Below are 14,107 nucleotides of genomic sequence, written 5' to 3'. Positions count from 1 at the left end.
AGGCAAGCGTGAAATTACACTTAGGGCTCCTTTTGGTCCTGGGAGTAAATACTTGCATACGAGATTTAGGTAGCCAAGTGCAAAACCTGGACAATTCGGTAAGCCCGAATGGGAGAGACATGACCTTCAGCTGGACTGCTAATGAATATTAAAAGAAATAAAGATGTCCATCTCCTATGATAGTAATCCTCCTTCTTATAGCTGTTTTCTCCTCCTGTGATTTTTCACTAGAGTGTCAAAAGGGGAAAACACTTCAATACCAAACCCTAGCAGTGGAACTGTCTCAATTTCTGTGGCCATGGTATGCAGGAAACCCCAAAGGAAAGGCCCGTTTCCATGGCAAAATGTAACCAGCACATGATCCGGTGTGACACAGCCGCCGACCGGCGAGCCCGCAGGAGCCCCGCAGAAGTAAACACACAGGTGCCCCCTAAGAGATAGCAAGGCAGCTCTCATTTGGGATCAGATACGTGTATAGCTGATCTTAAACCACACCACTGTTGAAACCAATCTGTACTTATTCTAAGCAAATGATGGAAGATATGGAAGCTTTTTGAAGATGGGGTCCAAAGAGAAACCCCAGAAAAAGTAATGGCTGACATCCATTGTCCATTCTTTTTTTTTTTTGATTTTTAAAAATTTTTAAAATTTTATTGTTATGTTAATCACCATACATTACATCATTATTTTTTTTTTAAGATTTTATTTATTTATTTGAGAGAGAGAGAATGAGAGAGCACATGAGAGGGGGGAGGGTCAGAGGGAGAAGCAGACTCCCCGCCGAGCAGGGAGCCTGATGTGGGACTCGATCCAGGGACTCCAGGATCATGACCTGAGCCGAAGGCAGTCGCTCAACCAACTGAGCCACCTAGGCGCCCACATCATTAGTTTTTGATGTAGTGTTCCATGATTCATTGTTTGCGTATAACACCCAATGCTCCATGCAGTACGTGCCCTCTTTAATACCCATCACCAGGCTAACCGATCCTCCCACCCCCCTCCCCTCTAGAACCCTCAGTTTGTTTCTCAGAGTCCATAGTCTCTCATGGTTCGTCTCCCCCTCCGATTCCCCCCCTTCATTCTTCCCTTCCTGCTATCTTCTCCTCCTTTTTTTTTTTTTTAAACATATAATGTATTATTTGTTTCGGAGGTACAGGTCTGTGATTCATCAGTCTTACACAATTCACAGCGCTCGCCATAGCACATTGGGGAGGGTATGTGCCATTGTCCATTCTTCTTACTTTATATATGTATTGATTTCCTGTACTGTCTTGGAGGGAGATGGATTGAAAAACAAAACAAAACTGAAAGCAGTTGTTTGCCCCCCCCCAAAAAAAGGCTTATGGTAGAAAAATGCAGATTAACTAAGGGGACAGTGAAGCCATGAACTCACAGTGACTCTTCTGCTTTGCAAACCTCACTCCTAGTATAATGTTGCGGTAAGATTCTAATGCAGGGCTTTTGCCGAAAAGAGGAGAGCAGGTCCCTTGAAAGAACAATGAATTATATACTGAGTGCTTTATGCCAGACACTGCGAGAAGCCTGTGGTGAAATCACAGAAAGCAAAGCCCCCTCAAGCAAGGAGTTTACAGTTTAGTGGGGGACTTGGGGGGGCATGAACAATGACAAGTCTGGAAGTTTCACACCTTCGTTCATGGGCTATCACTGGAGCAAAGAGCAAGGGGTGATCGCCTCAGCAGAGGGAACTGAGAAGGTTTCAGGGAGGTGACCTGACATGAGTTGTATTGTGAAGGATGCAGAGGAGTTCACTGTCCTTCTGGAAATGGAAGGGTCCGGAGAAAACGGTGGCCATTTGGTCTGGTCGTACACAGCCATTCTGATCAAGTGACCTGCATTACACACTCAGCTGTTGGTGTCCCGCCTCTAAGTTGTGCTCTGAACAAGTTTTTTTTTTTAAATCTCCAAGGAATGTCTTTTAATTTTTTCATGAAAGATGCAGCCAACCAAACTTCATTAAACAGCATTTAGTTCATTTTCCCACTTGTATTAATTGGAAGCTTCCAATGAGAGCTTCTGAAGTAGCCCGAGAACAAACACAACTGCAATAGATGTAGACAGGGCAGCTTTAATGGGGCATTAAAGATTTGGGGCGGGGAGACATTTAAGAAAGCTGTTGGCAATTGGGTGCCAAGGACACCAGGTAGGGGGCCTCCAGTCCTGCGCACAAGGGCTTCCCACACCTCTTCGCTTTCTCTCACTTCCTGGCAGGTCCTTCCTAGATCTCTGGTCCCCTGCTGTCTCTTCTTGGAGGGTAGCCCTTAGGATTCTATGGTTCCAAGCAAAATAAACCTTCTGGCTAACAGAGAAAAGGGAATTTATTGGAAAGAAATGGGGCACCGTCATGGATCGAAGGAAAATCAAGAATCAGGTTTAGAAACAACAGGTAACAAGGTCCTCTGAGGGTGTAGGTAGCACGAAGTGATGGGTAGTCTCCCTGAAGGGCCAATCAGCTCCAAGCTTTTTTTTTTCCCTTCTGTTTTGGGGTCATTTCACTCAAATTCCCAAGGCCCAGGAGAGAGACAGAGTCTTCCTTCAACTGTGTGATTTTTGATAAAAGCAGAGATTGCTCCCCTCCCCCACCCATGGAAATCAAGATGCCCCTAAGGGAAGAGGAACCCCTCCCCCCCACAGTCTCCTTCTAGAATCAGGGTAACAACCTTAGAGTGACCCTTCACCAGGAAGTCCTTTGATTAAGATGGTCAAGGCGAGATGGTGCCCATTTGCTCAAGCAGTCAATACTTGTGGCTGGGGGCGGAGGGTAGCACTTTATAGAACCACACTCTGAGTGTGACAGTGCTGAGGAACTAAGGACGAGGAACCCCCGAGTCTGTTTGACAGATGAAGATAAATTTGATCATTGTGCAAGTTCCTTCTAGACTTGTTGATGTCTGGAATATGGTTCTCCCCCTTACGGAAGCCAAATGGTTAGGAGAGAAAGTAATCAGAAACCTGGAAAAATCTATCCCAGAAGATAACAAGATGGTAGCATTGCAGTGTGGAGTTTAAACCCACATCGACTTTATCATGGTAGCCTGGACGAGTTAACCAGTTCATTGTGTCTTAAGTATGAGATGTGCAAAATGGGACATTATTTACCCACATGTGCATAGTCCTAAAATTACTTATTTTATAAACCATTATGAAAGTCTGTTAGGGGTTCATGTGGTAGACGTGAAGGTGGGATCCATGAGGAAACAAACAGAGAAGTAAATTCCTTTAGCCCATTCCAGTGATCCCACATATCAGGCAGTGAGTGTGACAGAAAAGGGCTCTGAGTACCTCACGCTGGGCACATTCTCCATTCTGGAACGACTGCTCCAGTGTGTCCCAGGCCATGTTTCTCAACTTGTCTTTGAGCTTCCAAGGTTTTCATCTCATGGCTCACTTCCTTTTTGGGGTTTTCCCCTGGTCTCCTCCCACATGACTTCAGTTCTAACTCTCTGGTTTTGACCTTTGCTCTCCGCCTTGAGTCTGACTTAGGTGACTTTCGGCTGTTTCAAGATTAACACCCCAGGTTACAGGATTAGTTCGGGGCCCTGTAATTTAAGTGGCCAGTGTTCCATTCAGGAGCTCTGATCCCTTAAAACGACCTGGACGATGACTAAAACAGCCAATGTTCCTTAAGTGTTATTCGGCCCTGAAGTTCAGTGGGAGTCACTCCTATGCCCCCACGTGTGCTTTCCAGTGTTTACGCATAAACACTCTGCCACTTCCAATAATTTCTCTATTTTTTCCATTTCATTAAACTGCCAGGCAATATTTTCATGTGCTTTTGAAAAGCTCTGCCAAGGCTGCTTTCAATGATGGGTGAAATGATTTCTATAAATAACTTGCAAATCAATTTGTTCGGTTTGTAGAGATCTTGATGAAGAAAGGTGCTATTAAATGTGAAAAATCAAAAACACCATTTTGGTTGAGAATAGGTTCCTGGTATTCCAGGAGAGGTGCCCTGAATAGAGAGTAGCCCAAACCTAGGCTTTTATAATCCTGGCTTAGCACCTGTGTGGCTTTTGCACAGGCAATAGAAGTCCTATCACTTCTCTAGAACCTGTTTCTAATGCAAGACGAGGGAATAACATCTCCCTGGTTGCCCTGTACCAGAACCAAAATGAGGGAACACATGAGAATGTTGCTGATAAGATGCTGGCCACTTAAAGGTAGGCTGGAGATATTTTCCTTAAATCTGAATTTGAAAGCAAAATAGTGATTGAGGTCCATGGGTAATCGCCAGGGATTTTTTCGGTTTCAAAAAAGAGTTGCACTTTAGTTACATTGACTGGAAAGCAAATTTCCTTAGAATGGGCTTTGTTTTTATCTTCACTTTCAAGATGCAAATCAGAATGTGTTCCTGGTGAGAAAGGTTTACCGAGGAAAGATACTAGGCGTGCATTGTAGAATTTCTTTTTTTTAATCATTTCACTGATTCTGGGTTTCTTATCTATTCCCAACATTCATGTCTTTCTCGAAACGGCAGAAATGTCTGTAATTTTGCATGTCTCCTGATGCCATGCTCAGAGCTCCCAGAATAAATTCTCTTAGCTTGTTAATTTGAAGAAATACGGTGCCTCATAGGGTTAACAGCAGATTGTGAGAGCTATCACTGAGGATGTAAGATAAATTAGCTTGGCTCAACTCTGACATAAACTTGACACTTTAAATTCTATGAAAAAATTAAGGTACGTTTATTAAAACTAGACATCTACAATGAAGGAGGGTTTTCTTGACGTGTAGGAGAAAGAACATACATTAGGCACTGCGCTGACACGCTGGTCGCATTCTCGGTCTGAAACAGCCACCCCAACGTGTCCCAGGCCATGCTTCTCAATGGGTCTCAGAGCTTCCAAGTCTGTCATCTCATGGCTCACTTCCCTTGCCCCTTTCCTAGTTGTTTTACTTATTCTTACTTCATCATATTTTCAATATAACCTCATAAAACCGATATCATCATCACTTTCCAGATGAGGTGACTGAGGCTCGGTGTGGCTGATTAAGTGGATGGAACCATGAACAGTGCCGCTTTCCTGGCTCCTCGGCCAAGGCCCTTCTCCCCAGAGAAGGAAGTTGCACTGGTTATACTAGGTCTCCCCAAGGAGGGAAAAACAGCCACTAAATCAGCCACTTAATCATACAATTTTTTTTTTTTTTAAGGTTTGAGCTTTTCTCCAAAGGTCACTTTCTGAGTGTACTCAGTTGAGAATCAATAAGATTCATCCAGCTCGGATGATTTGATATTCTTACTAGTAGGAGGAGCTAGTGAGAGAGGTTTGGATGTTAAGGAGTTACGGAGCAGATCTTTCAACATATCTGACGAATGTTCGGAATATCAATTCTCTTACCATGGTAATGTGACACATGACATCGTGTTTATTACGGTTTTCAAAGAGTAAATGCCACAGCCCAGTTGACACGAAGGGGAGAGGACTTGTCAGTTTGGCACATCTAATGTAACTTTCATCACAGGCAAAGCCTTCCACTTCTGGCCACCTGTCATTATATCAGGCCCTACATGAGATCTGATGCTTCTCAAGCCCAGCATCCTCTTCTCTTCTTTCCGGAAACAGCAACTTGTCTGTCTTGGAGGACCCCTCTCTCTTCTACTGTAAGTCCATTTGATTTGGGTGGGGAATCCCCCCCCCCCCGCCGCCCCCACCGCATGGGAACTCAGACTCAGGCCTGTCAGTGCATCTCACCTCCTGGCCATGGCTGCAAGCTGGTCTAAGACTGGGATTGTTGGCCGACCTAGTGGGAAAGAGGAGCTGTCTTTCCTTTGGGGATTGTTAGGTTCTGAATATTTGCATCCCCCCAAATTCATATTTTTTAAAAAGATTTTATTTATTTATTTGACAGAGAGAGGGGACACAAGCAGGGAGAGTGGGAGGGGGAGAAGCAGGCTTTCCCGTGGAGCAGGGAGCCTGATGCGGGGCTCGATCCCAGGACCCTGGGATCACGACCTGAACTGAAGGCAGACACTTAATGACTGAGCCACCCAGGCGACCCCCAAATTCATATGTTAAGCTCCTAATGCCTGGCGTGATACTATTAGTAGGTGAGGTTTGGGGCAGTGCTTACGTCAGGAGGGCTTTACCCTCTTAGATAGGATTCCTCACAGAGGAGACCCCACAGAGTTCCCTAACGTCTCTGACCTAGTGAGGACATGGGCAAAAGGCGCTGACAAAGAATCAGGAAGTGGGCTCTCTCCAGACCCCGACTCTGTGAGCACTCTGATCTTCGATTTCCAGGCCTTTGGAACTGTGAGAAATCCATTTATAAGCTACCCAGTCTCAGGTATATTTTGGTATAGCAGCCCAAACAGACTAAGATGGGGTGTTAAGCTGATGTGATGTAAGCTAAGAGCTGCTGGTGGCTTCTTGTTTACTTGTTTAGTGCTTACTCGTGTTTCCAAAGAGCCTGCCTGAGAATGAAGCTGTCCCAGGGAAAAGCTAGGCGGAGTGCAAGAGACAGACAGAGGCAAAGCCCAGATGGTATGGCCTGATGCCTCCTGAGCTCCAGCCAGGCCTGAAGTTACGGGACAATTCCGCTTGAAATTTTCTTTTTAAAACTTGTTGTTTAACAAATACAAATGATTCTGGTTCATATGCCAGGCTCTTACATACTCTCACTTAATCCTTATCCTAACCCCGGAAGTGTAATTTCCCCCCATTTTCCATGACACTGAAGCTCAGCAAAGGCAAATCATTTGAACAAGGCCACGTTCAAACTCTGGTTAGGAGTGAACTTGGAATTCAGTCTGGTTCCAAATCCTCTTCCTCTGCAATTGACCGGCTATCACCCTGGTGCTCAATAATGGATATTCCCAGTGCTAAGTGGATCTTGGTAGGGTTGAAAAGCGTGAATTGGGTGTAGCATAGTCACCAGCAGGGCAAGTCTATTTCCTTTCTCTGTGCGCATGAGTGTGTGTGTGTGCACTGGCAAAAAATAAAAGAGCATCACATTCAAACAACAGGGGCACCTGACAGTTGGTTCCATAGTGAATCCCTTCGAAGCTGCCCAAGATAATTTCAGACACCAGAAGCCTAGCACAAAGTTGGTTCACTGGCAACACTGTAACACTCCTTTCCTGAAGGGGTAACCGAGAAAGAACGAGAGGAACCTACAGACCTAGAATGCACCTGCCTGTAAGAGATACTTTGGAGGGGTCCTTTATCCACACAACCACAGGAGACATTGAAAAGCCAGAGGTCCAAGGACGGAATGATGCTCAGTATGGCTTCTTGCCAACCCCCCCATGACTCACATGAGTGGGGTTCCTACAAGGCAGGCCCAGGCTGTGAATCTTCTACCTCTGTGGAAGAGGATATTTTATGGGCATGCAAAGATATGTGAGCAGAAAACAAAGGACCACAGGGAATCCGTCTTCCCAGGCTTGTGGTGACCAGCGACCATAGTGAAGGTTGTGTTCACTCAGCCTTAGACCTCCTCGTGCCATTGTCATGGTTTTTCCACGTCTATGTACCCTATACTATTACTAACATAGGGCTTTTCTTTAAGTGGACTCACTTTTCTTTTACTTAACTACTTCCTTGCTGATTCTAGGTAATAAATTTAGAGAAATCAGGTTTTATTTATTTATTTATTTTTAATTTTTTTATTCTTATGTTAATCCCCATACATTACATCATTAGTTTTAGATGAAGTGTTCCATGATTCATTGTTTGTGCATAACACCCAGTGCTCCATGCAGAACGTGCCCTCCTCAATACCCACCACCAGGCTAACCCATCCTCCCACCCCTCTCCCCTCTAGAACCCTCAGTTTGTTTTTCAGAGTCCATCATCTCTCATGGTTCGTCTACCCCTCCAATTTCCCCCCCTTCATTCTTCCCCTCCTGCTATCTTCTTCTTTTTTTTTTCTTAACATATATTGCATTATTTGTTTCAGAAGTACAGATCTGAGATTCAACAGTCTTGCACAATTCACAGCGCTTACCAGAGCACATACCCTCCCCAGTGTCTATCACCCAGTCACCCCATCCCTCCCACCCCACCCCCTACTCCAGCAACCCTCAGTTTGTTTCCTGCGATTAAGAATTCCTCATAACAGTGAGGTCATATGATACATGTCTTTCTCTGTTTGACTTATTTCGCTCAGCATAATACCCTCCAGTTCCATCCACGTCGTTGCAAATGGCAAGATCTCATTCCTTTTGATGGCTGCATAATATTCCATTGTATATATATACCACCTCTTCTTTATCCATTCATCTGTCGATGGACATCTTGGCTCTTTCCACAGTTTGGCTATTGTGGACATTGCTGCTATAAACATCAGGGTGCACGTACCCTTTCGGATCCCTACTTTTGTATCTTTGGGGTAAATACCCAGTAGTGCAATTGCTGGATCATACGGTAGCTCTATTTTCAACTTTTTGAGGAACCTCCATACTGTTTTCCAGAGTGGCTGCACCAGCTTGCATTCCCACCAACAGTGTAGGAGGGTTCCCCTTTCTCCGCATCCCCGCCAACATCTGTTGTTTCCTGACTTGTTAATTTTAGCCATTCTGACTGGTGTGAGGTGGTATCTCATTGAGGTTTTGATTTGGATTTCCCTAGGATGCCGAGTGATATTGAGCACTTTTTCATGTGTCTGTTGGCCATTTGGATGTCTTCTTTGGAAAAATGTCTGTTCATGTCTTCTGCCCATTTCTTGATTGGATTCTTTGTTCTTTGGGTGTTGAGTTTGATGAGTTCTTTATAGATTTTGGATACAAGCCCTTTATCTGATATGTCATTTGCAAATATCTTCTCCCATTCTGTCGGTTGTCTTTTGGTTTTGTTGACTGTTTCCTTTGCTTTGCAAAAGCTTTTTATCTTGATGAAGTCCCAATAGTTCATTTTTGCCCTTGCTTCCCTTGCCTTTGGGAGAAATCTGGGGTTTAGTACCAGTTAATATACTTTTTCTAGTTTACATTAAAGTAGGCATGTAATCATGAAAAATGTTTGTCGTACACCTAAATCCTTTCAAGTGCCACTGTGGTGTTTATGCTACTCATGGCAAGGTATGGTCTATGGAACAATGACTATATGACTGCACCCCAAGTCAGACGCAGCACATGTGGGGCCTACCATTCTTCCCCTGAGATGCTGAGTAGTCCCAGGGAGCCTGCGTTTCAGTGCTGTTTGCACGAACCCCTCTTTTTCTCCTCTCCTCTGCTCAGACACAGCTCCAAAGCCTTAGGTTTACATTCCAAGGGAGGATGGGTCTACAGGCAAATACAAAAATCGGAACGCAGAGTAAAACAGTCAAATGTGGGACTTTTTGTAAGAGGCTTGCCTCCTCTATTATCTCCTGTCCACAGGAAGGAGTAAAGAATGACCAAGGAGTTCACTGCATGACCCCATCTCCAGAGGCAGTGGATACAAATGACATACTTATGTCATAAGTGAATGGGAATTATGTACACATAATTTATTCCAGCAAGGCTTAGTAGGAACAATATTAAGCAGACATAAGCCATCTATCTTTAAAAGGCACAAGACAGTTGCCACCTGAACTTTGGCAAGAGACTGATTTCAACAGTGATGGGCTTCAACAGTGGTTGTTTTTTTTTTCCATCTGAATTTTATAGACACTAACAATGATCTGTTTTGATTTTCTTCTAGTCATACTTGAAAAAGCATGATTGTAATGTAGACATTGCTTGATGGTGGATGACAACACTACAAAATCGCAAGATGAAACTGGAAGTCTTTCCTTTTTTTATTCTTTCAGTTAACATGTTTTAGCTTCTCTGTGGGTAAAATATACCAGTAGTAAAGCATAAAACACGGTTTTCCTTCTGAATTGGTAGGACAAAAATGCCTCATAGATTTTGTGACTTCAGATGGAGCAATCTCTTCTCTTCTTTCTAACGATCGCTCTTTACTCTCTCAACCTGTTTTATTTTTCTTCCTAGCACTTGTCATTATGTGTCACTATCTTATTTGCTGTGTTTACTGTCTCTTTCCTCCCCTAGACTGTCTAATGTATGAAGACAGGGACTTTTCTTCTTCCTGTAGTTTCCCCAACACCCAGCAAAATACCCAGCACCTAGAAGGTGCTCAATAAAAATTTGTTGGATGAATGAATATTAATGACCAAATGTATTCAATTACCAAATCCTCTCATTTTGCAGGCTCTACTCATCAGTTAGCAGATCTGAAAAATATACACCTGTTAGCCATTTGAGGTTTGGCTAAGGTCATTTAACGATATAACTTCTCACAGTTTATGTCTCTCTACAAAATGGAGACACTATCAACTCATGTGGCATTTATGAGAATAAAATGAGGTAACATCCATGAGGTGTTGGCCCCTCTCTGTTAGCATCTGTGTATCTATCCACATGTTTATCCATGTATGAATGATACAGGATCCACCCCATAGTATGTGAACCATAAATGTTTATAAGTTTATTCACTTTTCAGTCATCAATTTTACTACAGAACGGAATTCTTTCTTTTCTGGTTCTTGGTGGTCCTGTCCAAAACCAAGGACAGGTAATCAATAGATGAAAGCACTACCTCTATATAACTTAACTCTTACTCATCATGTATCTCTAATATGAAGAGGTTTAAAAACACAGTGTTCTCCCCAGTCAAGTACATTTAGAGGGCAAAAAGTAGAACAGGACATTTACGAGAAGGATAAGCACGGAAGTCTTTTCTGTCTCTCCTAAAAGGTCAGTTTTGTTTTTAAGATGCATCTCACATACAGAAAATAGGAGGAATTTGAGTTTTGGGAAGGTGATTTACAAGACACTTTTTCTTTCTTTCTTTTTTAAGTCATTCTGCCTGTCTATCTTCCCTCTCTTCCTCCTTCCCTCTTTTCTACCCTTCTAAGGGTCTTTGCTCATTAACTAGAATTAAATTTTTTTGGTTGTTTTCACATAAGATAAATATCTAAAAAACTAGGTAGGTCAGAAGGAGGAAAAAATGGCCATAGAATCAGTGGGAGGAGAAAAAATGGTCATAGAAGATTTCCCAGAAGATTAATGTACATTAAATCCTCTTCAAATTAGGATTTTCACCATGAAGGCAAAATGAACTGGTTGAACTATAACAGAGTTGCATGTTCAAACGTGGTCAAATGGTATGCTCTACAAAGACCCTGAATCATTACAATGTCTATTCTAAATAAATACATTTTTAAAACATTAGAAAAATAATGGCCTATTTGCATAGGAAAATAATAAATAATGGAATTACAACTGACAGGTTAGAGGTATTCTTATAGACTACTGTCTTAGCAATTAATTTCCCACCCAGTTTAAATGCCTCTAGAGATATCTTATATGAGGAAGGGTGACGAGAATTTTACAGATTACATTTACCTAAGCATTTATTCTCCCCAGCAATGGAGAATTTTCCTTCCACTTTATATCTTCTTTAAGAACTGATTTGTTATGCAGAGGGAAAAACAAAGTATATATATATAAAATATATAACATATATATAACATATATAAATCTATATTTATACAAATATTTTTTCATATATCTATTTCATATATTTTTATTTCATATATTTATACATATAAATATATATATATATATTTTTTTTTGAGAGAGAGAGAGGGAGAGCAGGGAGGGCAGAGGGGGAGGGAGGGAGAGAGAGAATCTTAAGTAGGCTCCACATCCAGCGCGAAGCCCTATATAGGGCTCGATCTCACAAACCGGAGATTATGACCTGAGTCAAAATCAAGAGTTGGATGCTCAACCCCAACAAGATATTTTTTCTAATACTTGTTTGATTGAAGATTTACAATTTATTTTACTTATAGTCGCAGACAAAGAGAAGCCTACAGGAAAAGTAACAGGCTAAAGACTTTCTAAAGATGAATGCTGACCACAAAGGAAAGAAAAGAACTGATTAGATGAATATGCAGAGTTAGTATGTATCAAGGGTTGAAAATGCATAGGCCCAGAAGTGCATTTTAAGTTGCACATATTTTGGGGCACCTGGGTGGCTAAGTCAGTTAAGCACCTGACTCTTGATCTCAGGTCTTAGTCTCAGGGGTTATGAGTTCAAGGCCCGAGCTGGGCTCCATGCTGGGTGTGGAGCCTACATTAAAAAAAAACTGCGTGTATTTTTAAATACCACTTCTGGGAATTTATCATAAAGAATTCAGATATGCACAAAGATTTGCTATGCGAGGATAATGATGCCAATGTTGGTTATAGAGGTAAAAATTTGCAGATCCTTGTTCCCCACACTTTTCAGGCAGGTGAGACTCCCTTATGGAGCCAGGAGGCTGAATGTCAGGAAATTTAATCTGGGAGACAATGGAGGGATACCAGACCGCGCCCAGTGCCGGCATGGAGTACCAGGAGAAAATGGAGGACAAAGGAAAAGGCTGACCCAGTTCTTCACCAGGTTGCTTTCTCCGCTTCTCCTCCACCAGGAATTGGACACTGGAAGAGCCCTTCTGGAGAAAGTGGATGACCCCAGAGAAGTTCTCTGAGGGACTTAATTTTGGAGGAAATACAAGGGCCAGCCAGCCCCTTATTCATCCTAGAGCAGGGGACATGTGAAGACATCTCTGATTGTCATAACCAGAGAGAGGCGTGTGGTGCTACTGACCTCTTATGGAGAGAGGCCCAGGACATGACTAGGCATCCTACACTGCAGAGAACAGCCACCCCACAGTGAATTGTCCAGCCCCAAATGTCAGTGGTGCTGCTGCCGAGGAACCCCATCTTCGAGGGAAGCTCATGGGTCATGCTTGGTCCCCTGTTCCCATCACTCATGCAGGCCCTCAACTGGCTCTTTCAGACTTTGTCCTTAAGTATGAACGGCTGACCCTTCACCACACATTTGAAGAAAGCCCCACAGTGAAAGTCGGAGCTGAAAACAAACACCAACCTAATAAGAAAAACAACCTAGTATGAACAAAGGATTGGAGGAAACAGAGACCATGCAAAACACTTAAAAAGAAAAACTGTAATTGGTACAACTGAGTCTAACATGCAATTTGGCAACATCTAGCAAATTTGCAAGTGAACCAACTGTGACCCAGCATTTCCTATCGCAGGGCTTTTTCTCAGAGGAACTCCTGTGCAGGGTGCTAGGTCAGGTGCACAGATTATCTATGGCAGCATTGCTTGTTAGTAGAAACATTCTTTTTGTTCACCAAGAAGAGAATGAAGAGATTAATTGCAGTCTGTTCATATAACTCTATACCGTAAACCACTTCAAATGAATACTCTATTTCAATACAGGCAAATCTCACAAATCTAATGTTGGCTTAAGAAAAGCCAACTGCAGTAGACCATATTCATTGAGATACTATCTACCTAAAGTTAGAAATATGTACAACTTTACTATGTATCCTTAAGGATTTGTACCTGTCTACTAAATCTGTAAGGCCATGCATTTTAGCTATTTACCAGATTCAGGATGGAGGTTACCTCCAGAAGTTGGGTGGGAAGGAAGCGTGACTGGGAGGGGCAGGTGGAGAATTGTGACTTTATAATGGTTCATTTATTACATTGTTCATTGTACTATCCCTTTATATTTTTGGTATAATTTAGATTATATGGTATAAAAACTGTTTTTTAGTATCTTCAGAAAGATAAAAAGAAAATGTGGCATCCAATAAAATGTACTGAGTCTCATTCATGAAGTAGGAATTAATTTCTAAAATCCCAGTTGTAAGAAAATTTACTGGGTAGTCAACTTATCCCATGCTTTAAAATCTAAAATGAAAATGTGTAGGCTTTCTTTAAAAATCTCTGTAGTTTAATTTCAAATACATAATTTAAATTTAACCCCAGTGACATCATTCTAGAACAAATTGAGTTTTTCTTTTCTTTTTTTTTTTATTCTTATGTTAATCCCCATACATTACATCATTAGTTTTAGATGAAGTGTTCCATGATTCACTGTTTGTGCACAACACCCAGTGCTCCATGCAGAATGTGCCCTCCTCAATACCCACCACCAGGCTAACCCATCCTCCCACCCCCCTCCCCTCTAGAACCCTGTTTGTTTTTCAGAGTCCATTGTCTCTCATGGTTCGTCTACCCCTCCGATTTCCCCCGCTTCATTCTTCCCCTCCCGCTACCTTCTTCTTCTTCTTCTTTTTCTTA

At 42.4% G+C, this 14,107-nt stretch overlaps 1 protein-coding gene across 2 annotated transcripts in view; it reads right to left on the bottom strand.

Moving 5' to 3' along the window:
• The window catches only part of SLC24A2 (solute carrier family 24 member 2), a 244,652-nt gene that overhangs the window by 151,220 nt on the left and 79,325 nt on the right, over window positions 1–14,107 (bottom strand). The window lies entirely within an intron of this gene.

This window comes from Mirounga leonina, unplaced genomic scaffold (genome assembly GCF_011800145.1).
Source record: "Mirounga leonina isolate KUSES-001 unplaced genomic scaffold, KU_Mleo_1.0 Mir_447, whole genome shotgun sequence".
Taxonomy (NCBI): domain Eukaryota; kingdom Metazoa; phylum Chordata; class Mammalia; order Carnivora; family Phocidae; genus Mirounga; species Mirounga leonina.
Note: the sequence above shows the minus strand (reverse complement) of the source record. Positions and strands in the feature narration are given on the sequence as shown.